The following is a 25,168-nucleotide window of genomic DNA, read 5'->3' on the forward strand; positions in this document are numbered from 1 at the left end:
TATGTGGTCAGAGTGTTCAGAAGGCCATCCTTGCAGAGAGAGAAAAGGCCATTTATTATTCTATCGTATGTGATGCTACTCCTGATGCCTCTCACCATGAACAACATGTGTTGATATTGCGATTTGTAGTTCACAGCAAAGACAGTGGTATATTTAACATTAAAGAAAGGTTTCTTGAGTTTATCAACTTTGATTTAAAAAAAGGAGAACAGATAGTTGAAATGCTAATTGGCAGATTGAAGCGTCATAACATTCCTCTGGATGACTGTAGAGGTCAAGGATTTGATAATGACTCTAATATGTCATGGAAAATAAAAGGTGTTCAGGACTGCATTATGTCCAAAAATGAACTTGCTGTGTATTTTCCTTGTGGTTTCCTTTCACGAAATCTTGCAGAGGTTAATGCTGCTGCCAGCCTGTAATGAAACATTAACATTTTTTGGTTGTGTTCAGCAACTTTTTGTGTTTATCAGTGCTAGCCCAGTGAGGTGGAAGATTATAACAGATAGGAAACACTGCTCACTCCACTGTCAGTCAGACACATGCTGGAGTGCACGTGCTGATGCTGTCTGTCTACTCACAAAGCATCTTCCAGGTATTCTGGAAGCACTGGAAACATGTCTTGTAGCAGAAGGCATGGGAATTTTGGCACAATTGCCAAAGAAGAGAGGAATGAAGCGGAAAAGATTTCATGATGAGACATCTGAGCCTGAGGAATCATGTTCTACCATCTCTGAAAATTAACCAGAGTCTTTATTCAGAAGGAATGTTTTCGATGCAACTTTGCACAATGTCATCTGCGAATTAGAGCACAGATTCAAAGCAACCAATAACATTTGTTTGACATTCCATTCAGTCCTAAAATATGTGACACTAGAGCCTGGGGAACTGGAAGAAGCTTCTAAATGTCTACTTCAGAAGTATCCTACAGATCTTCCTGAGAATTTTCCTTGCGAAATGTTGCACCTGAAGAAAATCTTCAAGTCTACTTTTGGAAAGGAATATGAACTACCCCCACTTACCTTATTAAATGAGATTTACAAAAAACAACTACAACTAATTTTCAATGAAGTGTGCATAGCCCTATGGATTTTTTGCACTGTTAGTGACTGTGGCAGAAGCTAAAAGACGTTTCAGCAAGCTAGCACTAATCAAAAAATGCAGGTGCTCTACAATGGGGCAAGATCAGTTAAGCCACCTAGCTATCTTGTCTATTAAGTGTGAACTTGCAAGATAAATTGACTTTGGGGGGCTAATTCATGATTTTGCAATGAAAAAGGCCAGAAAAATAAAGGTTTACAATTAATTTGCCTAATTATAAAATGTTTGCAGTCACATTGGTCCATTGGAATAAAAAAATCAAGACATGGACAGGATATAATACCTTTATAATGACCAAAAAGTTACAAAATAGTCAGCAAACTTGTAGGACTCTCAGGCTGGGTGTTACGTTAAACAAAAATAGCAAAGGGGGGCATTTTTCAGAAATGTAGAATATGTAACAGTAATTTCAGAATTCAAACTTTTTTCATGGCTCATGAGATTGTATGTAAAGGATAAAGGATTATGATATGTGTGTGGGAGGGAGCCCGTGTTACAAGTTTGTTCTGGGCCCGAAAAAATTATGCATGGGCCCTGGTAGCCAGAGGTGCTGGGACTAAGGGTGCTGGGGGTGCTGCCACACCCCCTGGCTTGAAGTAGAAATAACAACCTGAATACATGGTTTCTGCCTTCAGCACCCACATTATAAAAATTGTTCCAGCACTTCTGGCTGTAGCATTTCAAATATAGACAAGCCCTAATTCTCTGTCCTAGGACAGCTGAGGTGGTAATTGCCCACTTCATTTTGAATGACTTCTTGCAACGTGTTAACTCCTTATGCTAAACAATCTGTTCCATTTTGTATTGAGTTGCGAAGCTTTGATACAATAGGTGGCGTGATCTGATTACTCTTATGATAGATCATTTGCAATGGTTTCTGTTAAAAGGCAGAAAAATCAAATTAAGGATTGTTTTGGAAGTCTGAACTGATGGTATTTAGACAACAAAGAAGCAGAAAGATTCCAAAAGGTAAAGTCATTAGTTAAGCAACACTTTTCCTTAATGGTTGGAACTATACTTTTGATGGCATGTCTACAGGGGTACACTTAGAAAAGTTAAGATTAATTAACTAAAGATGTGAAGTTAATGTGCATAAGCTAAAGCACATCAAACGACTCATTCAGAAGTAAAGTGGCCTTAGTTTGTGTAATGCTCCTTGAATTTGAAGGCAAAATTATTAGTATTTCTCCAATAGATATATGTGTATATTGATAGGGTAAGATCCTGGGTCCATTGATGTGATGGGGAGATTGCCAGTGGTTTAAGTGGGACCTTGAATTAAACATAAACCACTTTACTTCTGAATGAGAGTATTGTAAGAACATAAGAATGGCCATACTGGCTCAGATCAATGGACCATCTAGCTCAGTATCCCGTCTTCCAACAGTGGCCAATGCCAGGTGCTTCAGAGGGAATGAACCGAACAGGTAATCATCAGGTGATCCATCCCGTTGCCCATTCCCAGCTTCTGGCAAACAGCAATCCCTGACCATCCTAGCTAATAGCTATTGATGGACCTGTCCTCCATGAACTTATCTAGTTCTTTTTTGAACCCTGTTATAGTCTTGGCCTTCACAACATCCTCTGGCAAGGAGTTTCATAAATTGACTGTGCATTGTGTAAAGAAATACTTTCTTTTGTTCTTTTTAAACCTTCTGCCTATTAATTTCATTCGGTGACCTCTAGTTCTTGTGTTATGAGATGGAGTAATTAACACTTGGTTATTTACTTTCTCCTCACCAGTCATGATTTTATAGACCTCTATCATATCTCCCTTTAGGCGTCTCTTTTCCAAGCTGAAAAGTCCCAATCTTATTAATCTCTCCTCAGATGGAAGATTTTCATACCCCTAATCATTTTAGTTGCCCTTTTCTGTAACTTTCCCAATTCCAATATATCTTTTTTGAGATGGAGTGACCAGATCTGCATGCAGTATTCAAGATTTATAAAGCGGCAAGATGACATTTTCTGTCTTGCTATCTATTCCTTTCCTAATGATTCCCAACATTTTGACTGCCGCTGCACATTGAGTGGATGTTTTCAGAGAACTAGCCACAGTGACTACAAGAGTTTTTTAACGCACTCTTACTTATGTGCACTAACTTGACATCTTCAGTTAATTTGCCCTAACTTTCCTGAATGTCACTATGTAGACAAACCTTTAGGGTATGTCTACACTGCAGCTGAGAGTGAGTCTCCTACCCTGGGTAGAAGACTTGTGTTAGTGCACTAAAAATAGCTGTGTGGATACTGTGGCACCCATGGAGCTAAGGCTAGCCATCTGATCTCGGATCCAATGGGTAGAGTGGGTCTGAGTTTGGGTGACTTGCCTGAGCCTCCGCCGGTGCTGCAATGCCCACACAGCTATTTTTACCAAATGTAAGGGCTTGTCTACATTTAAAACACTGCAGCAGCACAGCACTATTGCAGCTGCACCACTGTAGCGCTTTAGATTAGATGCTACCTATGCTGATGTGCATGGGGGTGAGGAATTCTCCCATCGGCATAGGTAATCCACCTCCCCGAGAGTCAGTAGCTAGGTCGATGGAAGATTTAGCATCGTCTACACTGGGGGTTAAGTCTATGTCTCTCAGGGGTGGATTTTTCACACCCCTGAGATACATAGCTATACTGATGTAAATTCCTAGTGTAGACCAGTCCTCAGACTTAGCCATTCTTCCTGTGGAGGTAGCAGAATATAAACCAGGTAATTGATGAAAGATTATAAAGAGAGAAGATAAGAGGAATTTCTTCTTGTTATGTATAGGAGAGTCCTGTGAATAACAATGTTAATTATTCTATTTACTTTCCTCTCCGGAAGTGACGTTAGTCTTTGAAGCATTGCCCATATCTAAATAAAGCATCCTTCACTGTCTCATCTGGAAACTGTGTCTTTTATCGCAAATAAGTAAAAGTCCAAGGAGTATATATAACTCCAACTAAGAGGAGTTCATCACAATCAACTTAACGCCTCCTTCATTTTTATTATCGTGATTATGGCCTTGCAGGTCATTGTTGTTTTAATTGTGCAATTTTGCGCGTATGGGGTGTGAAATTGCTATGTGAATCAGGCCCTAAATGTATAACTTAAATGTCTGTATTATACCTTTTTCTCATCTCACATCATGCTGTAATTCTGAAAATAGGTTTTTAATAGTTGTTGAATGGTACACAGTTTGGTCCAGGCAGCCCACAATGATAGGCCACATTCTTAAATGATATAATATGATACCATGCTTTCTTCTATCTAACTACTCCATTTTTTACATGCAAGCTTCTTTCATGCTCACTGAAGGCTGTCTGCAGAAAATTCATACTACCTGTAGAATCTGGTTATCTTAGGAAAACCATGGTTCTTTATTATTATTGAAAGCTTTTATTAAATGAATACACTCTCAGCTTTCTGTAGAGAAATGAGATGAAATCATATGTTAATACAAGCTATCTTCTGCTAGGAATTACTATAACTATTGAAGAGGAAGAGGGTTCACTTACTAACTAAAAAAAATCCTGTTTTTGTGAAAGTTTCTTTGGTGCAGGTATTTATAGTGATACTTTAAGTATTGTAGGCTTGATCCTGCAAACCTTTACTCATGAAATTAGTCTTTTTTATGTCCATGGTTATTTACGTGAGTATGGTTTTGCAAATAAAGCCTGACTTTTGTAAAGCAAATTGCTCTGAAATTTTTGGTTGTATTTACATGGCTGTTGTTGGAGTCAATGGGAGATGTGCTGATGCCTATGAGGGCATAATTTGTCACAGTAGTCTTCATATATAAACTCAGAGTGAAATCCCAGCCCCACTTAAACCAAGGGCAAAACTCTCATTGACATGGATAGTGCTAGGATTTCACCCTATTAATTTATTCATGTATGCATCTATTGGAGAAATAATAAAATTTCCTTCAAACCAAGCCCATTGCATTTTGGAGATTTCCTTTCTGAAAGTCTGGAATTCTGAATATCTCTCTAGACCCCTTAGGATACATCTACACGGACCCAGCAGTGAACTTTTCAACCTTGGTCGACAGACATGGGTTTGTGGGGCTTGTACTAGTATTCTAAAAATAGCCGTATAGACAGCGCTTTTTAAGTTTGGGCTCGGGCTCTGAAGGCCACCCTCCTCCCTAAGCTTCAGAGCCCAAGCTCCAGCCCAAGCGGTGATTGCAAAATGCTGTCTACACAACTCTTTTTAGAGTGCTGGTGCAAGCCCCGGAAGCTTGAGTCTATTGACCCGGGCTGGGAGGCTCACTGCTGTGGGCTGTGTAATCATACCCTGATTGTTTTCGAGGGCAACTTTTATCCTGTTTGCTGTTTGCCCTTGTGTAATCCCTCATGTTTAAAAGATGCCATTTTGTCTGATAATTCCAGCCTAAGAAGCCAAAGGGAGCTAAGAGGAGTTATGCACCCAACTCCCATTGACTTTCAATGAGAGTTGGGCACCTTAACTCGTTTTTGAAAATCCCAGCTTTAATCATTTGTTCTTCAGTTTTCTTGGTATTTTAACTGTAGTGTGTTTCAACTGTTTTTGTTCCAACACACTGGGAGATGGGAGTTTACAGGGTGCTCTCAAAATGTGTTTGTACTAGTGAGTGTGCCGTGGTCATGAACAGTGGATCTAAGTGCTGTACAGAGCCACTGCACTGCATATTCTGCTTCCTCCTTTCCCTGCATGCCAACCATGCCCCAGCTGCATGATGGCTACTGCTGGTCAGGGGCATCACAGTGCCATGATGTTGGAATTGATTGGTAGGTGGAGCAAGGTCCTTATATTCTGGCATTTATAATGAAGTGGTGGAACAAAAGAGTCAACAGAAGAATGCGTATAATTTATTTGGTTGGTTTGGGGAGCAACAAGCTTTAAATATATAGCATCTTTTGGCAAATATTCATGAATCTGAGTGCAGGAAGTTTTGTTTGTTTGTTTTTTAAAGCTTCACTTCTGTCCCTTGAAAAGAAGAGCAAGCCAATCTTCAGTAAGTATGCGAGTATCTTTTCAAAAAGATGTGTAAGAATAAGCTCTGATATCAATTTATACAGCATTCCGACTGGAAACACACACTTCAGTTTAGTTACTGATAGGAGTAGTACCAGAGGAATCAATGGGAATACTTAACTGAAGAGCAACTTTATTCTTGTGTTTATGCATTGACCATTCATCCGGGTCATCACCTGGGATTGAACCAGAGTCCTATAGAGCTGAAACACAAACATCTTGTCCCTGTGGATCCAGGTACAAAGGGGATGCATATTACACATGGAACAGTGGGTTACCTTGACAGGTCTATACTACCTTATCTAATCAATACAAATAAATGCATGTTTTAAAAAATATATTCAACATGGGTTTAATACATTCTAACTTTTTGATGATGAGGAAAGATTGTTTCACTTTCACAGCTGCATCTTTAGTCTTTTAATAGGAAAAATTATCATCTATTAAACCATGTAGGAAAAGAATAAGGGGCAATACTCGGTGGTAGAGCTTTTGACTACAAATACAAAAAGAAAAAAAAAAGTCTTGAAACCACTTGAGCTAATTAGGTCATGAGGTGTTTTGTATTTGCAATATTGTTTTCCTTTTGATCCAATAACTATACATGGTAAAATTAATCATGATTTTAGTAAATGTCTCTAATTTTCCTTCATTTAAAGTCAAGGTACTTCATATTTTGAATTTGCACTGTAAATAAGTGTTTCAGGTGGGCTGGAGTGTTTTCACTATTGTTACTTACAATCTGGTTGAACCGGTACACTGCGGCTACATTACTGCACATTTAGTTGATTTCCTTTGAATGTATTATATGCGGTGCACTATTTTACTAAATTAACCATGGAAATGTGAGGGTAGGGGAAAAATAATTTTTTTTTATTATTTTGTATGATGTACTAAATATAACAGCCTAGCTCAGATGAAACCATTTTGAATAGATTGGGCTGTTTATTTTATTTTTTTTTCAGCCTGACTAGCTGCATAATGGTGCAGCCTGCAGCCGATTCCCAGTTTTGAGGTGTTATCTGAACAACAACAGGCTTTAATTTGCTGAGGATCACTGGGCACAGTTAGCCCTGTTCTGTCTTCTCACTTATTTGCATTGATGCAGTAAGCGTTAGGTTTTCACATGCATATTTCCAGGATAAACTTTTTCCTATAGTTTAAATTTTAGCTGAACTTTGAGGCTAAGTTTTAAGTTGTGTGTGTTTTAACCTTCATCCTAATTGTTTGCCCACCATAAAGTGGTGGTGGTGCTTTGTTCCTAAATTCTCTGTATGAGGTGGTGTGCTTTAATTGTACTCTTTCAGATTAATTAACTGTGACCTTACGAACCACTGTCCTTGTTTAACTGGTGACTCCAAAGCACACTAATGGCATAAATCAACTGATCATGAAATTCAGACTTGCTTTTAACATATATAACACTGCAATGATATAGCGAAGGAGATTTGTTGACTTCTATACTGGAATTACAGGAGAGAAGACACAATTAGATATGTATTTTTGGAATGGGGGAGGGCTTCACTGGAATGAATAACATGCAGTTCAGGGTGGGTGGATGGGATAAGGAGTTTATTCTACATCAAGATAAGTTTGGTATTCTCTTCTTGTCTCTAGGCAATGCGCAATATTGTGCAATGTGCACTTTAGGGTACAGAAATGTTGTGGGAAGGTGTTTCTTACAGATTACTGCAGGGTAACAAAAATGATAATTTCATCTTCAATATAGTTACATGTTTTTAAACTAAATTTATGCCCATTATTTTATGAACTGCAAATTAATCAGATAGTTCCCAAAGAACAGAAGAGATTTTGACCTACACTAGTAGCCCAGCCTCTGTTGTTATTTTCAATTTAATGTTACCCATATCTATCTCCTAAATTTTGGAAAGAAAACAAGGGCTTTGAAACAAAGTTTCTTTGTTTTCACAAGAACTAAAAATGTGCCGTATGTAGACCAAACAATAAAAATAAACTGCCGAACTACCTTCCAGTGCATGGGGGTTCTGCAGAGAGGAAACCATGGATATTTAGAGGCATAAAGTGAGTCATTGTGCTAGTTAAAGAATTTTATAAGGCAAGCTCTGTGGGTTTGAGTTGCATCTGTTACCTTTCCAGCCAGAGCTGAGGGTTTTGGAGGAAAAAGAATGTTGGATTGAATCATGCCTTATACTGAATGCATTGTACCTAGGCTAAGCTTCTAAATGGGATCTAGACCTTAGGTAGAACAAAACATTCTTGTTGCATTAATTTTACCTTAGATGTATTCCAATTTAGAACACCTAAAAGATATTCTATTAAAACAGTTAAGCTACAAAACACTATTACAAACAGATTTTTCCAAAGTAATGTATGTTCCCATAATCCTTTAAAAATTCTCTTTGTTGTTTTCCCTATTAAAAAGATAACCATGTCTGTTATTTCTGACAGCTCTTAAAAGCCATAATGGACTGGGTTGCTATGGTGTAAGATGTAGAACAATGAAATAATTGTTTGTCATGGTATTGGCTTCCTGGAAACAAATTCTGTGTAAATTATTCGGTTGAAATGGTGACAACAGTGCTGGTTGCAATTTTGTTTAGTTCAGTTAGAAAATGCTTCTCTTCTATAATAAAAAATAAGTAAAATGTGTCAGTTTTGATAGTTTTTCTTTGCTTTAACTTTTTTCTTTCTACATTTCAGGTCAGTTTCATGAATTCAAAAGCAACTCACCAGTGATTTCTGGGTGCTGGGGCTGATTTTCTTGTGTGTTTGTAAGTATTTATTGATTTTTTTGTACTAATTTGCATCTGGTCTGAAACAGTTTTAGCATAGAAGTAGGTACAACATTAAAATACCATCCTAGTATCTCACTAGTCAGAATATGGTGCTGTTTAGAGACTTATTGAAGTACTAAAAACATTTTCTTTCTTTGGTGGGAGGGGGGAGTGAAGGGGTGAATCAGTGTCCCTTTGGTGTTCACACAATCCTGCATTTCAGTTTTTGGGGGTGGACATAAATATCTGAATAAAGGAGTGTATACCCCTGCTCTCATCTCAGAATGTCTTTTGAATTTCCCAATAATAATTACCATTTTATAACATCTGTGAGTCTGTGCTGACCCTCTAGCTTATGTCAGCAGTGCTTCTTGTTGCAGTGATGGAGATATGTGCGTGGAAACAAATTGGGGCCACCAGTGCTAGAATGTGGCGTTCTTGGGAGGTAATGCACATAAGTTATAGGGAAAAATGCAAGGGCAACCTCTGTCTGATGAACCAGGATTGTATTCATGTTTAATTTGTAGGAGGCTGACATTTACAGTTTCAGCAAAAGGCCTGAGACTGTAGTCATTTAGGCCTTGACTCTAGAAAGCACTTCAGTATGTGTTTAAGTTTCAGTAAAATCAGTGACACTTAAGCACATGCTTAAATGCTTTAGAGACAAGAAGCTCACTGGGGAAGAAAAGGCATCTACAGAATTAAGACAGAAAATCTTCAGTATTTTAGCTAGTGTTTGGATGTTGCCAGATGTGATCAGAAGGAATCCATGGGAAGGGGGCAGAAATAACAACTGGCAAATCCTGTGTCTTTCTATAAATTGGTGCTGCATAAATCTACAAAACACAACTTTAAATCACAAAATCTTGTTTATAGAACTTCAGCTAAAGTTGTTTGCAAAATTAGGATGAAATGGGAGAACAGCCGTTTTTTCCTAAATAAAGAAACATGATCAAAACTCATAATTTGTGATGGACAACATTCAAGGTATTATCACTTTCTTCTTATGAAAAAGTGTCTTACCGCTCATTCCTTGGCTAATGCTTGTGTTTTAAATTCCTTTCACTTACTAATCTATTGACCTATATTTCTTTTTAATGAAAATCATTAATCAAATTTAGAGAAAATTTATAATAGTTGAGAAATAAAATAATTCATTTAAAACAAAATTACTAAAATCTTAGAAAAATAGATGTCTGATGTCTGATAGGGGCAATATAGAGCCATGGACTGAATGTTGAACTGAGAGGTAGAAACTCATTATTTTTAATCCTGACTTTACCAAGGACTCACTTCATGGTTTTAGTCAAGAAAATCACTTAGTCTTTCTCTGCCTCAGTTTCCTTATCGATAAAATATGCATAGTAATAAGAATGTAAATTTTTTCTGCAAACAGCTAAATTTAGAATAGTATCCATAGTATATCTCAGCCTAAGTATTGGAAGTAGCATATGTAGTATGTTAAAACAAATATTGGGCAATAAAAGGTATCCTTTAAAAAAAAAAAAAAGTGTTGCCCCTTGTACTAATCTAATTCACTGGAGGGCTGTGAGGATTATTTAGTTAGTCCATACAGTATCCTCTATTGCACCATGATATAAATGTTAGTCATATTTTAGGCCACTTGTTCGAATCCTGCCCAGGCTAGTAGTGACCAAAAGTTGTTTATAAATTAACATAAATAGGCCTTTAAAATACTATGTACGTGTAAACAAGTAGTCATACTTAAGTCAATCAAATAAATACATTAGAAAGAACTATATTATAAACTCTATAATAAACAGTTTAAATCATTGCCATCTGACACCTGTAAATAGGCCTATGCAGAATGAGTTGGTGTTAATACAATTCCTGGAAGACAGATAACCACGTCACAATGCTGCCACCATCATTGCTGGCACTCTTGTTGGCGATCTCAGCAAAGAGGTCAAAGACTGAATGAATATATAAACTCAACTATCATCTAGTCTCCAGAGATGGTCTCTGTAGATCAAGGCTGAGGCACATTGACAGAGTGATGTGGGGAACCTAACACTGCTTCTGACTGTACTTGTTCTGTGGCTAGATGACTTATTTTAGCATTTAGGGTTATCAATATAGCAGCATTCACAAGGTCTACATTCACTTAAGCTAAAATAAATTCTAGAATATAAACTGACTTGGTACAATCCAGTTTCTTCTCAGATACTATAGAGTATTGAAGCATATGTCCTATATTAGCAGTGAATGAAGCCTTCTTAAAAAAGCTGCCTTGTACCTTTCTGAAATTGCAAAGATTCAGAATGTAGCACACAACAGGTCCATTGATGAGGTTAAATAATGATTTCTACGTTGCCATAAGGATTCATAGTGCTTTACAGATAAAATAAGCTTCCTCTGTAAAGGCTTGATTTCTGCAAATCTTAACTTGTGCAAGTAGCCCAACCGTAGATAAGCAAGTAGAATCAGGACCTAAGTTAGACATAACACAGCAAGGTATGACACAGAAAAGTTGGAGGTGTGAAGGATTGGCATAATTGCATACACATCTCATTAGTTCATTAAAAAAAATTAGAATACAATATTTAGATATGCTACAGTAGTCTTTCAGTCTTATAATATGGATAATTTGGTGGGGCCAAAGGAGTACTGGTGCAAGAGTAGAAATCAGTGCTAGAAAGGTTAAGAGTAACCTCACATATTTTTCACAGAGGTATACTCCAGCATCTTTAATATCCGTTCAGAAGATGTTTCAGCTAGGGGATACAATAATTATTTTTTGAATTTTAAAAAGTTTTATCATAAATGTGTTTATACTGTAACATATAATTACGTGGATCACCCAGTTCACCCAGCTTTGTTGTTATAGCTGACCAGTTTTGTTCAGGAGAAAACAGGAATGATGACTCACACAAATTGCATAGAAAATGTGACTTCTCTCCTTTTCCATAATTCCCACAGAGTTATTGTCATAACTAAAGTTTACTTTTGTGGTCCTATAATGGTTTTATATTTTGAATTGTTTTCATAAGCAGACTTGTTTAGTGGTGAATTACAACAGTCATTTAAAATTGCAAAAATTAAAATAGAAAGATATTCTTTAATAGTTCTGAGCATGTGAAAGGATTTTTGTGTGTACTTTGGCAATTGTATCCTTTCACGAGCAGGTAGCCTCCAAAATTCTTTTTTTCTGTATTTAAATTTTGTTCTAACCTGTGTGTTCATGTGTATGCGAGAGATGGTTTTTATACACATATACAGGTTTAATGAGAACACCAACAAATGAAGAAAAGCCTCTCTTAATGGACATCAGAAAGTCCAGGAAACTTCTAATGTATTATTACAATAACTCTTCAATGAAAGGCCTGTTTTGACAATATGGTGAAAATATGATATAATTTTCATTTGAAGTTAGATGGCGTTAAAAAGCATCTAGTAATAATATTTTTAAAAAACCAAGTGTTTATTATTTATTTATTTATTTATCAGAAAGTTGGAAATCATTAGGAAAGGGATAGATAATAAGACAGTATCTCTTCCCTCTGTATAAATAAATATATAAGATGTCTAAATATATAAAATGTATAAGAAAATATCTTTTGCCTCTGTATAAATCCATGGTACCCTCACATCTTGAATACTGCGTGCAAATCTGGTTGCCCCATCTCAAAAAAGATATACTGGAATTGGAAAAGTTACAGAAAAGGAGAACTAAATGATTAGGGGTATGGGAAGGCTTCCATCTAAGGAGAAATTAATAAGACCGAGACTTTTCAGCTTGGAAAAGAGATGACTACGGGGAGATATGATAGAGGTCTATAAAATCGAAGTTTGTTTACTCCTTCTCATAATTCAAAATTAGGGGTCATAAAATGAAATTAATAGGTTTAAAACGAACAAAAGGAAGTATTTCTTCACACAATGCACAGTCAACTTGTGGAGCTCTTTGCCAGAGGATGTGGTAAAGGTCAAGACTATAACGGGGTTCAAAAAATAACTAGATAAGTTTCATGGAGGATAAGTCCATCAGTGGCTATTAGCCAGGGTGGGCAGGGATTGCAGTTTGCCAGAGGCTGGGAATGTCTGACGGGTGGATCACTTGATGATTACCCGTTCTATTCATTCCCTCTGAAGCACCTGGCATTGGTCATTGTTGGAAGTCAGGATACTAGGCTGGATGGACCAGTATAGCCCAGTATGGACATTCTTATAAATGGTGAAACAAACACTTGGAATCTGTATATTTAGACAATCATGTACAATGTTGTGTCAAATTTTTTTCCAAACCTTTCATAAATTGAACCACATTTGGTGTCAATAATAGATTGTTTTTTGCTTCAGACTCAACAATTTTATATTTTTGCAAAATAATGGATTCAGATCCTTAATGTAAATCAGCATGGTTCCAATGAAGTCACTGGAGTTATGCTGATTTACATTAATTGAGGAGCTGGCCAAATACATTCTCTCTTCTGTGTCTGATGCATTTTGATTTAAAAGATAAAACCTATGAAATTCTGTGAATAATTTTATATGTATTAAGATGCAACAAAGAAACAGAGGTAAATTAAGATAAAGCATCTTTGAAGAGGTATTTATGTAAAAGGTTAACTGCTTCTTAGATGTACCAGATCTACCTACGCCTGGCTCCTTAGGAATCTGGGTAATAGTCTGTTCAAGGTAAAACAGAAATGTCACCAGTGAAGCACAATCCCTAATAAAGATTTTACAGTGAAAATCCCTATTTTTCTAAAGTTAATTGAAAAAGCTAATAAAAGTGTAGCACCTTTTAAAAATGTTACTCTAAAACAAAGATGAGGAAAAGCACAAAGGTGAGCTATGAAAATCGGTGCAAATGATTCTGGAATTCATTTCCTGTTACAACAGGGATTTGCCCCTTGAAAGCACTCACATTAACGCTGAGAAATTAAAGAATCTGAAATGAAGCATTTTCACTTTTAATACTGTGTGTTCATGTTAAGTGGAGATGTACTGATATTTGGAGTCTCTACGTTAACATATTTAACACAGCTAAATGTGCTGAACTGCATTTGGAAATCTATTTAACTGAAAGCAGGTTGCTAATCTGAATATGAGCACTGAACATATTTCAACATGTGGAGTCTTAGGAACATGGGAATCTCCCATACTGGGTCAGACTCATGGTTTATCCAGTGTAGTATCCCACAGTGGGCTGCAGCCAGTATGTGATTCTACAGAAGAAAGTGAAAATGCCGCATAAAGCACTTGGCTTGTTGAATAATGCTGTGCTATACTGTGGGAAGGAGATTCCTTTTGAACCTCTTTTATTTCTGCTGTATTTTTTAATATAGTATCCAGAACTGAACACAATATTCAAGGAGAAGGTTCACCATTGATTTATTTAATGGTGGTAAAATATTTTCTCTCTCATTCTTTATAGATCTTAATGTTTCGTTTGCTGTTTTGACTGCCTCTTCACATTCTTAGATATTTTAATTCCTTGGTCCACTTTTTCCTGAGAGTTTCAAGTATATTTAAAATACAGCAATAAGAATAAATGGTAAAACTTTTCCTTCCAAAAGTGCATTTTTCAACATTAGATTTCACCTGCCATTGTTTAAGTATTGTTGACAAATATCATTTTATGGGCCACTTCCTCCTCCTGATCATGACACTAGTTCCAGTACTAATACATGGTGAACCACTTCCCCCACAACTATATTAGCCTTTTTTTTTTTTTTTCTTTTTTGCATTCTGAGGAGCAGCTGTTTGTTAGGACTCTTTGTTTGGCTTGCTTAACCACTTTTTATCATTGGCAGGACATGGTCATTTATTTTCTGGTTGTGTATTTCCCTGAAAAGTGTCTTAATCTCTGTAAGGCCTCGTATCACCAATCTTTTTTATGTCTTGGATAATATTCTTGTTGTTTCCCCCTCCTCTTCTGCATTAAAGTTTGACCCTGTATGTTCTGCAAACTCTTTAACTTCTTTAGTTGCTCTTTCATTTCTTGTTGGACTATATGGCTTGTGAACAGACTGTAAATGCAACCAGTGGACACAGGTTGAGAGGGACATAGCCACCCATGTTTTATCATCCCTTTGCTGTACTCAATATAGCTGCGGAACATATTCAATTATGCAGGCGGTCCTTAGGCACACTAGTGTAGTCTCTTTGCTACTGATGTAATCCTAGTTACCTCAGTTTGCGTAAAAATCATCAGCAGGCTATGTATATAGTTTATCATCTGTCCTGTTAAAGTGGCAGAGTTTGCATATTCCAAAGGCTGCCTTTTAATATGGCACAGACCCCTTGTGCATTCCCCAGGAACATGCTAGATTCATTTTCCCTCTGTTAATGTTGGTTGTTTATCTCAGCAGTTAAATAAATTCTTCTGTATTTCCTAAACAGCTTCCAACCTGAAATAGCAGATTTTTATGGTTTTTGTGTTACCCGTCCACCTGCCATTAACCATTTCATCACCATTGAAAGACCTCTTCTGCTGAGATTTCAAACCTTATTGTCCTGTGGTCACTGTTGCTTAGGGTAACAGCCATACTCGCCTGTATACAAAACTAAAATTGAGCAGAGCTTCTCCTCCTGTGTGCTCCAGAAGGAGCTGCTCCAAAAAGAAGACATTTATAGTATCAATAAGCTGCTTCTCCAAACCATGTACAGATGTGTTATTCAACCAGTTAATATTGGGGTAGTTAAAATCACCCATTATTATTTTTCTGGCAGATTTTGCCACTTCATTAATATCTTTCAACATACTGAGTTGCTTGGCTGCTCCTTCTTTTACATGGCTTATATCATATCATGCCATCACAGCATATTCTGTAGTTTCGAGCTAATTGCTCAATTAACAGTGGTATTCATGAAGTGCTAGGAAAATTCCACAACTAATGATTTGGACAATTTCAAAATAGGTTGGTATTTCATAGTTTTAAATGTCAAACATGCCAATTTCTGCAGGCATAAAATTGTGAAGGCTTAGAACTCGATAGTTCAAAAACTCTAGTCTAAAAATCATAGTCAAATCATCAGATATATGTATAGCCTCCACTATTCCCATGTAGGGGAGCTCCTGTGCCAGCCTGTTTGTTCCTCAGGATGGTCAGGAAAGGGAGTTAGGGGCATGGAATGACTCCTCATTCACTTAATGGGTTGGTCTTGTGGAGGTGCAGAAGGAGGCAGAGGGATGGTGCTAACAAGCTACTGATCCTTCCACCCTCCTGCCCGGTGGGTCTTGTTTATGAAGTTTTGTGGAGGCTGCTATAATAACCATTGTGTAGATGCTTGCAGACACTGTGGAAACCAAGGAGTGATGGTGATCGGAAGCAGATTGAAAGGTTTGTAGTGGGCTTTCTCCTCCCTCTGCAGTCCATGGCGGGGTATAGGTGCAGAATAGATAGTTAACTCTGATGGGCCATTGTTTCCATCTGTTATTTGGAGCTGCCAACTAGCTCTCCAGGCAGTGGACTGTTCTTTGTCTCACCAGCTGCCATGCAGGGATATCAGGGAATGCACTGCCTTTCCCATTTTGCCACTCCCCAGCACCTCCACTGCCATTTATGCACTGGGGGAGTGAGGAGGAGTCATGGAACTTGCCTGGGGGAATACATTGATGCAGTCTGACTGCAGAATAGCTTCATGGCCACTGTCAAGTAGGGAGAGGTTTTCCTTTCTGGATTCAGGTAGTAGATCTCAGGTTCAGGGGATCAGATGGCTACAGGACGTGGTCAGGCTCTGCAGTCTCAAAACAACAGGGGCAAGATTTGGCATCCTTGCTTTTGTCTAATTTTTGTACATTACTCATTTCATTAAAATCTGTTTGTACTGTGCTGATGATCTGATACAAGACTGTACAGAGTTGTAATGGTTTGCATACAAGAATAAGGCTTCAATCCAGCAAAGCACTTTAACGTGTAATTTAATGTAAGCAGTTCCCTTATGACTTCAGCTACTGAATAGTCCCATTGACTATATGCCCTTACTTCCTTTCTGGAATAGTATTGATTGTGTGTATGTTGCTGCTGATTTGTTCAAATTTAAGTAAAATAACTAAAAAAGTAGTAGAAGATATAATGAGGTTTGGACTTTCTCTTCAGTCCTCCTTGGTGATATTGTGGATGCCTTAAAGACATTATAATTTACATTTTATAACAAAAAACATAGTGAATTGCCTTATTCCTCTTGGCAACTCAGCAAACTATCATTACAATTTTTCATCAGTATTCTGTTTAGAGTTTTGTAAACTGAACACTACAGTGCTAACAGCTCATTTTTTAGATGCTTATTACAGTTCTTTCACATCTTTATAGTGCTATAGTGAAGCTGAATTTATCAGCTATGTTGAAAGTAGAGTAAGGCAGCACTAGAATCTACATTAAAGTGATTCAATACTCTTTGGAGAAAAACCTTCTTGACTTGAGATCTGATACAGTATGTGGTTTGGGGGCAGTTGTAAAATTGTTGCCAATAAACTTGAATGCTAGCAACAAAAGCTGTTTACTGCACGTTGAAATTTAGGGGTATTTTCTTTTCTCTGTAAACACACGTGACTAACATTAGTATTAATGGGAGTTACATGGACAAATGGAAGGGAGCATATGCCCCAGAGAGTAATTTGATGTTTCAAAATTTAAAGATGGGAGGGATCAATTTGCTAGCAACTCATTTCTGTCTGAAAGTAAATGCAAATACCTGATCTCCTTAGATAAGTACCATTCTGCCCATAAATTACTCCTAAGCGGTCTACTCTGAAGCCATTAAGCTGTACTTTAATCTGAGCAGGGAGAGCAGAAAATATGGATTTGTTTATAAGTGTCTATGTAAAAAAACAAACATACACAAAAAATCAAACAAAAAACCCCACCCCCATTGAAGTTCTAGGAGTTTGGGTCTAGTGAATTTGAGAGGCTGTGTGGTTGAACGAGTAGGGCACTGGACTGGGATTCAGAAGACCTGTTTTATTCTTGGCTTTGCTGTGTGACCTTGGAAAAGTCACTTCCCTTCTGGTTACCTGTGTTTCCCTTCCTATGCTGTCTGTCTTATCTGTTTAGACTGTAAGTACATCAATGAGCTGTGATCTTAGTTGGGGCCTCTAGGTGCTATTGAAATTCTGAAACCATGCTAGTCCAGCTGAAAATTCCTTTCTGTTTATAAAGGTACAGTCCTTATTCAGGACAATAAAATAGGTTTTTTGTTTTTGTTTTTTTGCATGTAATCATTAGTACAATGGACTTGTTACCATCTCTCTTTATTTTCACTGCAAACTTAATTTCAAATTATAATTGGGGTATGAAAATGATTTCATCTATTTGGTTACTTATATTTTTGTCATAATTGTATTAGACTTCCATAGCAACATATGAAAACATTAACCCAAATACTTTTTTTATGTGATGTGGTTGAACATTTCCCCTGTAGAACTATGTAGCATGCACTCACCTTGATTGCTGCTTACTGTTGTTTCTCTAAAGATACGTTTGGGGTAGGGTGACCAGATGTCTCGATTTTATAGGGACAGTCCCGATATATCCAGGGCTTTTTCTTATATAGTCACCTATGACCCTCCACCTCCATCCTGTCTCAATTTTTCACCCTTGCTATCTGGTCACCCTAATTTCGGGTTAGCTATTTTTATTTGCTTTGTTTACCAGATCAAGTGCAGTAAGTTAACTAAGCAATAACCTTAACGGAATCTGAGTTTGTGACTCAATAGTCGCCTACCTCTGACATATAAATGTTAAGGTGAAGGAGAGTCTCTCTTTACTGGGGGAAGTCTCTGACTTTATTAACATTGTTGCTTTTATCCCAAATTAAAAACTATAACATTAAATGAACAAAAAATCAGATCCTTGCATTACTGGATTACTGTGAAGTCCCCAAACTGAAGAGTGGCAGTGACCTAAAAAAAAGAGGTATCATACAATATTAGTTTTAATTATAGTCAGATGCCACAGCAATGGGCATGGAATAAGAACCTGAATAGGATAGAATTATTATTACATTTGTGGAAATAAGCAATTAACATAAAAAAACCCAAATTTCAGTTAGTCATTTAAATTAAGATGCTGACCTATTAAAGTAGTGGCAGTTGGTATAATCCAATAATTCTTCCTCTCTCTAATATTATGGGGGAGATATTTGACTTTTTCTATCTTTCATTCAGTAAGAATGAAACAAAGCTGTGAAGGAAAATGCTTCTTTGCAGGATAATAATATTAGCAATACAGATACTAAAAATTTAAGTGTAATGTATTAATTTATGTGTTGATGATAATTTGCACTCTAAGGATCTCAGAGATTTCAAAGGGATGCATTACACCATCATTAATTAGAAGTTTTCAGATATTGACCCAGAATAATAGAAAAAGATTGCAAATGAACAATGACCAAACACAACAGATATATCTAATTCTCTCAGAAGGAGGTCCGAAGGCCACCTTTATGATGGTAATTAACCTGGTTAAATAAGGTAGTTTGAAAAGAACGTTTGTTTATTGTTTTATGCCAGTTTGCAGGTATACCAGAAGATCTGCTATGGGGTTGTTAGCACAGATGGGGAGGCAGCTTCTAAACTTAAGACAGACCGCCAAAACCCTTCCTCTCTGTTGTACTCTAAAATGTTCTCTCTCCACAAAGACGCACAATAATAATTTTCAGCGTTTCTGCTATGGTGTGGAGGAATAACCTGGCATCAGTGAGAAAAAGGTTTTGCTTATAGCTTATCTATTTGAGAGATGTTTTCTTTGCTTTTGGAAGATACTTCTCCCAGCAAAACCATATTGTAGAGTAGTCCTCCTTGTGCAGTGAGGATAACAGGTAAAGGTCAACCATATCCTAAAAAGAACTGCTGCACAAAATGTTAATGACTTTTTGCAGCAGTCTACAGGACAAGGTCTCTTTGTTGCTTTCAAGACTAAGACAAACCAAAGACTTGACGATCTCTAAGGAGTTAAGGTGTGTCAGACATCCCCTCCTCAGTTAAAGGCTTTGCTGCATCACTGCTAGGACAAAAAGTGAAGTGCCTCTCCACCAGCTGCAGAAAAAGAAGGGACTCTGAATACTAATGAAGGATGGTTCAGTAACTGAGAAATAGAGGCTCTATAGATAAGCAAATATTTTCCCAGGACATCCGAGTCTGAGTTGTTGTAACCAGAGGAAATAATATTACTAAGGAAGTATTTAAAAGTCTTTAGCAGATATTAGATGGCGAAGTGAAGTAGGCATTATGTTCCCATCCAGACTCCAGCATGAGAGAGGTCCATTGAAACACAGTCTTTGAGAGCATCCACTTAATCCATGAGTCTAGAAACAAGACTAATTTCACATCCTGTTAATCACCAGTATTCCAGGCACAAAGGTATCCCAGAGGACTTAGTACAGTTGCTGTCTAACATAGCAGCTCATAGTCTTGGGACTTCCGAACAAACCTGGACATTTCTGGCTCAAAGGCACAGAATCTCCTATCTGACCTGTCCAATCGGGGCACGTTCTAGACCTACATACACAGCCCAGATATACTCTTGACTGGATCCTTGCTCTGGATATGAACATAAAGAGTACAAGATTTGCCCTCCGATCACCCTGCCCTTCTATTCTGACCACTCCTTACTACAGATCTCACAGGACAAAAGACACAACCCTCTCTTAAAAATTCACATTAGTAAGAGTTGTACAAACACTACCAGCATTCAAGAACATCACATTGGACTCTGATTCTTGCCCTCCTTGGCTAGTAAAAGAGAGTAGAGAACATCTCTGACATTTACTAGCAGGGACTGCCAACACCTTCAAGGAGGGAATTTTGACCCCTACACTAAAGCATAGAATTGTCCACCTGTTATTAAAGAAACCATCACATGATGTTGGGCTCCTCACCAATTGCTGTCCAGTACCAAACTTCCCTTTCTAAAAAAAGCTCATCAATAAGCTAGCAACAGGTTTATTATGGCACAGACAATATTCAACTTTACATTTCTCTCATGGTAGATATAAATGGCACCGTCTCCCAGCTTTCTCAATGTCTAGCACCTGGACGAAAATAAACATGCTGAAGCTAACCTTAGGCAAAATAGGTGATGCTGGTAGCAAGAGGGAAGCACTTTAAAGAAATCTCTTTCTTCATAACATCTCCCTTTATTGAGTTCATCTGCCACAACATTGGTTCATAGCCTCAGGGTCTTTTTTGACTTCTCAGTGTTTTTGGGTAATCAAATAATCACAAGTCTGAAAAATCCTCAGTTCCACTTGTTGGCCAGAAAACTGCTCCTTGTTGTATTGGTCAGTTTCCCCAAGACAATCTATGCATTATTAATCACCCAACTTGATTACTCATATCTAATGAAGCCACAAGCCTGAAAAAGTGCTAGCTAGTACAAAATACAGTAACATCTTCTTGTTCCTGTGAACAACTTGTGCTCAGTTTGCTTTGGTGTCTCCTCACTGAAGATGGAATCCAACTAGAAATCTCTCTACTAATATTCAAAGCCCTCCAAGAGTTTGGACTGAGCTACTTGAAAGAGTGCATCTCCTTCCATGAGGATGACCTTCCTTGACAGCTGTGTTCCAACAGATCAATTAAAATGCTGAACAATATGGGAAGGCTTGTGTGTGCAAGAGACAGAACTTCCTGGCAGCCAGACCTAGACCATAGAATGCACTCCCAGAAAAGGTAATGACCATTGGCCTCATAGCATTCAAAGCTAAATGCAAAACCTATTTCTTTGACTTACGTTATTGCCACAACAGTTCCTCCTGCACATATAACATAGTCATTTACACCCATATAACACATATTCAGAATAAACACATTCTTCTACCCGTTCAAGCTTTAGCCCTACTGGCAAAAGAGAGAGAGATTTGTTTTTGGTAATTATTATTCTGTCTTTTTTTTATTAATGAGGAAGCCCTCAGATACTATGTTGATGATGGTCACATAAGTAGCTAGCTAGAGAGAGGCTGGGATAGTTATCAGTAAGCCTCAGCAGACTAGTGAACTCCCACATTATTATTTTTCAAAGACTCTCATCACATTTAGATGAGCGCATAGAAGAAATTAGTTTCCAAGGGAAAAAGGAAACAATCAAAACCCCTTAACTAAGAGATCTAGATTTCCACCACTCTCTCCTGAATTAATATTAAGAGTTCTGAGTTTTTCTTCTTCTCTGAATTGTCTTCATCTTCCTGCCTTCTGGACAGGGTGGAGAACTCAAATTCAGATTTTGTGAATGCTGGTTTTGGATTTTAAGTTAGTCTCTAAATACTTTGACCCAGTGGTCAAGAAGATAATGAAAATGTGAGGAATTCAAATAAAGGGAGAGAAAGTTAAATCTGGGAAGTAGTTTCTGGGAGACTGATTGATGAGAGGGAAAACTCGCAGCAAATGTCACATGCTGAAGAGGCAACAGATAAAATGCTATAGATTCCAGAAATCTAATATAACCAATATGGATGCACTGGTTGTGTCCCTTGCAAAGGACCCTCTGATCCAAATAGCCAGTAATTTCTTTCCGAAACAGCAGTTCGATAGAAATTAGAAATGTAGAAATTACGTTGGATAGTAAGGAAATATAGAAATTATGAGCCTTGACTTCAGTGTCAGTCTGCAGCACAGAACTGAAAGGTAAACAAAAATGGAACTATCATTATGATAGTCTGTGGATACCTTATTCCATTCCATTATATCTATGGTATATAATGCTGTTGCAAGAAGACACCTGTGATTTAAACCAAGGTAGGCCGACACATAAGCTAAACAACACATCTTTGAGTGCCAGGTTCCTAGATTTCAGAGCTGTCAACCTGGCACTAATACATTTAAGATGTAACATAATTCAGAGCATGTGTTGGTGACGTCAAACAACATCATAGTGTCCTTAGGTCTGGATATCCATTAGCATGTATACATCTCCCCAGCTATTTGCTAATGTGCACATCCTGTGCTCATTCCCATATTGTTAACATATCTTCATGTCAGTACTGAATGCAGGCCAATCCCACTGGCCAAATTAAATCTGTAGCATACTTTACCAGGCTGATTCAAAAAGGTTTCCAGCAATCACCTTTTTTATTCTTCCTTCAAAGTTTTCTTCATTTATTCTGCATTGCAATCTCTAGGACTCTTCTTCTTTTCTTATGGCAAAATATTTCAGCTCTTTCATTTCTGCTGGAGAACAATATTGGAGATCCAAAAGCCAAGACCTTCTCTGGCAATTCAGCAATTCTGAGCAATGTTGTACACTAATTTTAACACTAAGAAGAAGGAATCTTTGTTTTCTTACTCTGTGTGTGTGTGTGTGTGTGTGTGTGTGTGTGTGTGTGTGTGTGTGTGTGTGTGTGTGTGTGTGTGTGTGTGTGTGTGTGTGTGTGTTATAAATCAGAGCTTATTCTCAAATTAATTCTGCAGATAATTTTCTGTTCAGTATTTGCATCTTGGAAGGATCTCATTCCGGAGTACAGCTGAGTGGGAGGATCCTTCTTTGTAGTCAGTTCTGACTGATAGTTTTGGAACTGTCTCCATCTCTGGCTCAGGAAATATATCATCTTACGGTAGATGGGTTGCTGGACATGTTCGTTTGGAAGCATGAAACTGACAAGTTAGCAACATTTTCCATTGGCAATTCTCCAGAACAACAAACCGTTGTTCATAGGTCTTGGTGGATCTGCTTTTTTATGTTAATGTTTTGCTGCCTTTGTGATAAAACAAGGATTCTTAATGGGTTGCTATGTAGCTGATGAACAGTTAAAGGTGGATGAATATCAAATTTATAATTTAGAAATTTTGCATAAATTGCTACATTTATGAAATGTTTTGCATACTACTTTATACTTTTTTATTATCACTTGAGCTGATTTCCATTTTACACTCTCTTATTTTAGATATTCCTCAACTGAGGTAAATTGGCAGAGCTCCATTGATTTCAATGGAGTTATGAAAATTTCTACCAGCTGAGGATCTTCCCTTCATGATTTGATTACTCAACTTCATTTACTTTTAACTCCTTATTCTGTATGCAGAGATGGGGTAAAATGTTCAAAAGTGCCCAATTCCCCTTATCAGAAATAACTTAGGCACTTCAGAATCCTTTTGAAAATGTTACCCCCTAAATTATTTTTGAAAAGGGGAATGAGGGTCCTAAGTCAAATAGGTGCTTTTGAAAACTTTCCCCAGGTTCTCTTTAAAGGGAAGCTTTCTGCTGGAAAAAAAGAGGATAGAGAGAAACTACAATTTCATTAGTTGGTTAAATGTTTATTTGGCTAGCATTATTATCTGTCTGAATTCTCTAGTGCCTCAGTGAAGATTAGTTAATTTCTTAAATATCTATGCAGCAGTTCTGTTTCCTTCTCCTTGGACTATGTCTAATAAAATGTCCCACACAAAATTCTAAGAGTGTAGTGGGCTCATGGGTGGGTATGTGGGTGCGGAGGGTAGGGGGGGCTAAATCTCATGGAGGGCAGATGTTCTGCTCCAGAAAACATTTTTCCCCTCTAAACTTGTGCATCTGGTTGCATTGAAGTGAAGTGGGGAGGGAATATATTTTTCATCTGTGGACCATCAGTAAGTGCACATGATTGAACCCAGATAGATCCATAACACCAATGTATGAGAGACTAGAAAAAAAATTTCTTCATCACTCTGACTTCTAGTTGAGTCTCAGGCTGCTATCATCCTGTGGTGCTCTCTCTAGGATTTTGGGACACAATTTTCCGAAGAGTTTATGTACTGTAAAATAGATAGTCCCCATTATATTATGACCTCAGAAAGAGGATTCCGCCAACAGAAATAACACATGGATATGACAGAAAAGCACAAACTACATGGAAAAGCATGTTCTGGATGATGGAATTTGCTGTGTTTTAGAGCTGTATTTTGGTAAATCTTGACATTCTTGAATCACTAAAAATGCTAATAATAAACACATGGCCGAAAGGTGTAGCATGTCTTGTCTTTGCTGTCACATGGAGATCCACTGCTAGTTGCATATCTGAGAACTCAGCTCTGTTGACTGCTAGAAAAAATGCCATTCCATGATACATTAGTGAACATGCCCCTGCATTGCATTTATCAGCTTAAATTGGGCTGTTAATGTTACTTTATTCACAGTTGCTTTGCTTTTTAAAATCACATCTGGGAACAAGGCACTTTTTTATCATAGGAACTTGCAGAATCTTATGAGGCACCTTTGTTTCAATTCATGCTATGTCACTTCAAGATTGCTTTGGAGTATATTGATATTTTGAGCTTTGATACATACAACCCTGTTTAATTGTCATGGACTGAAGCAGAAGAGCCTGGAATCTTTAGTAGTTGAAAGTATTTGGAAGCAAAAATGGAGCAATGGATTAA

At 37.5% G+C, this 25,168-nt stretch overlaps 1 protein-coding gene across 15 annotated transcripts in view; it reads left to right on the forward strand.

Moving 5' to 3' along the window:
• SOX6 (SRY-box transcription factor 6) overlaps positions 1-25,168 on the forward strand; it is a 480,108-nt gene that overhangs the window by 96,596 nt on the left and 358,344 nt on the right. For 14 of the 15 annotated variants that reach the window (XM_067540705.1, XM_067540708.1, XM_067540706.1 and 11 more), the window contains one exon: positions 8,780-8,850. The exons of the other annotated variant lie outside the window; for it this stretch is intronic. The gene's annotated coding sequence lies outside the window, so the exon portion shown is untranslated. The remainder of the gene's footprint in view (positions 1-8,779; positions 8,851-25,168) is intronic. 15 annotated transcript variants of the gene reach the window in all.

Source organism: Emydura macquarii, unplaced genomic scaffold (genome assembly GCF_026122565.2).
Source record: "Emydura macquarii macquarii isolate MOO-44397 ecotype Brisbane River unplaced genomic scaffold, CSIRO-AGI_Emac_v2 contig_587, whole genome shotgun sequence".
NCBI classification, from domain to species: domain Eukaryota; kingdom Metazoa; phylum Chordata; order Testudines; family Chelidae; genus Emydura; species Emydura macquarii.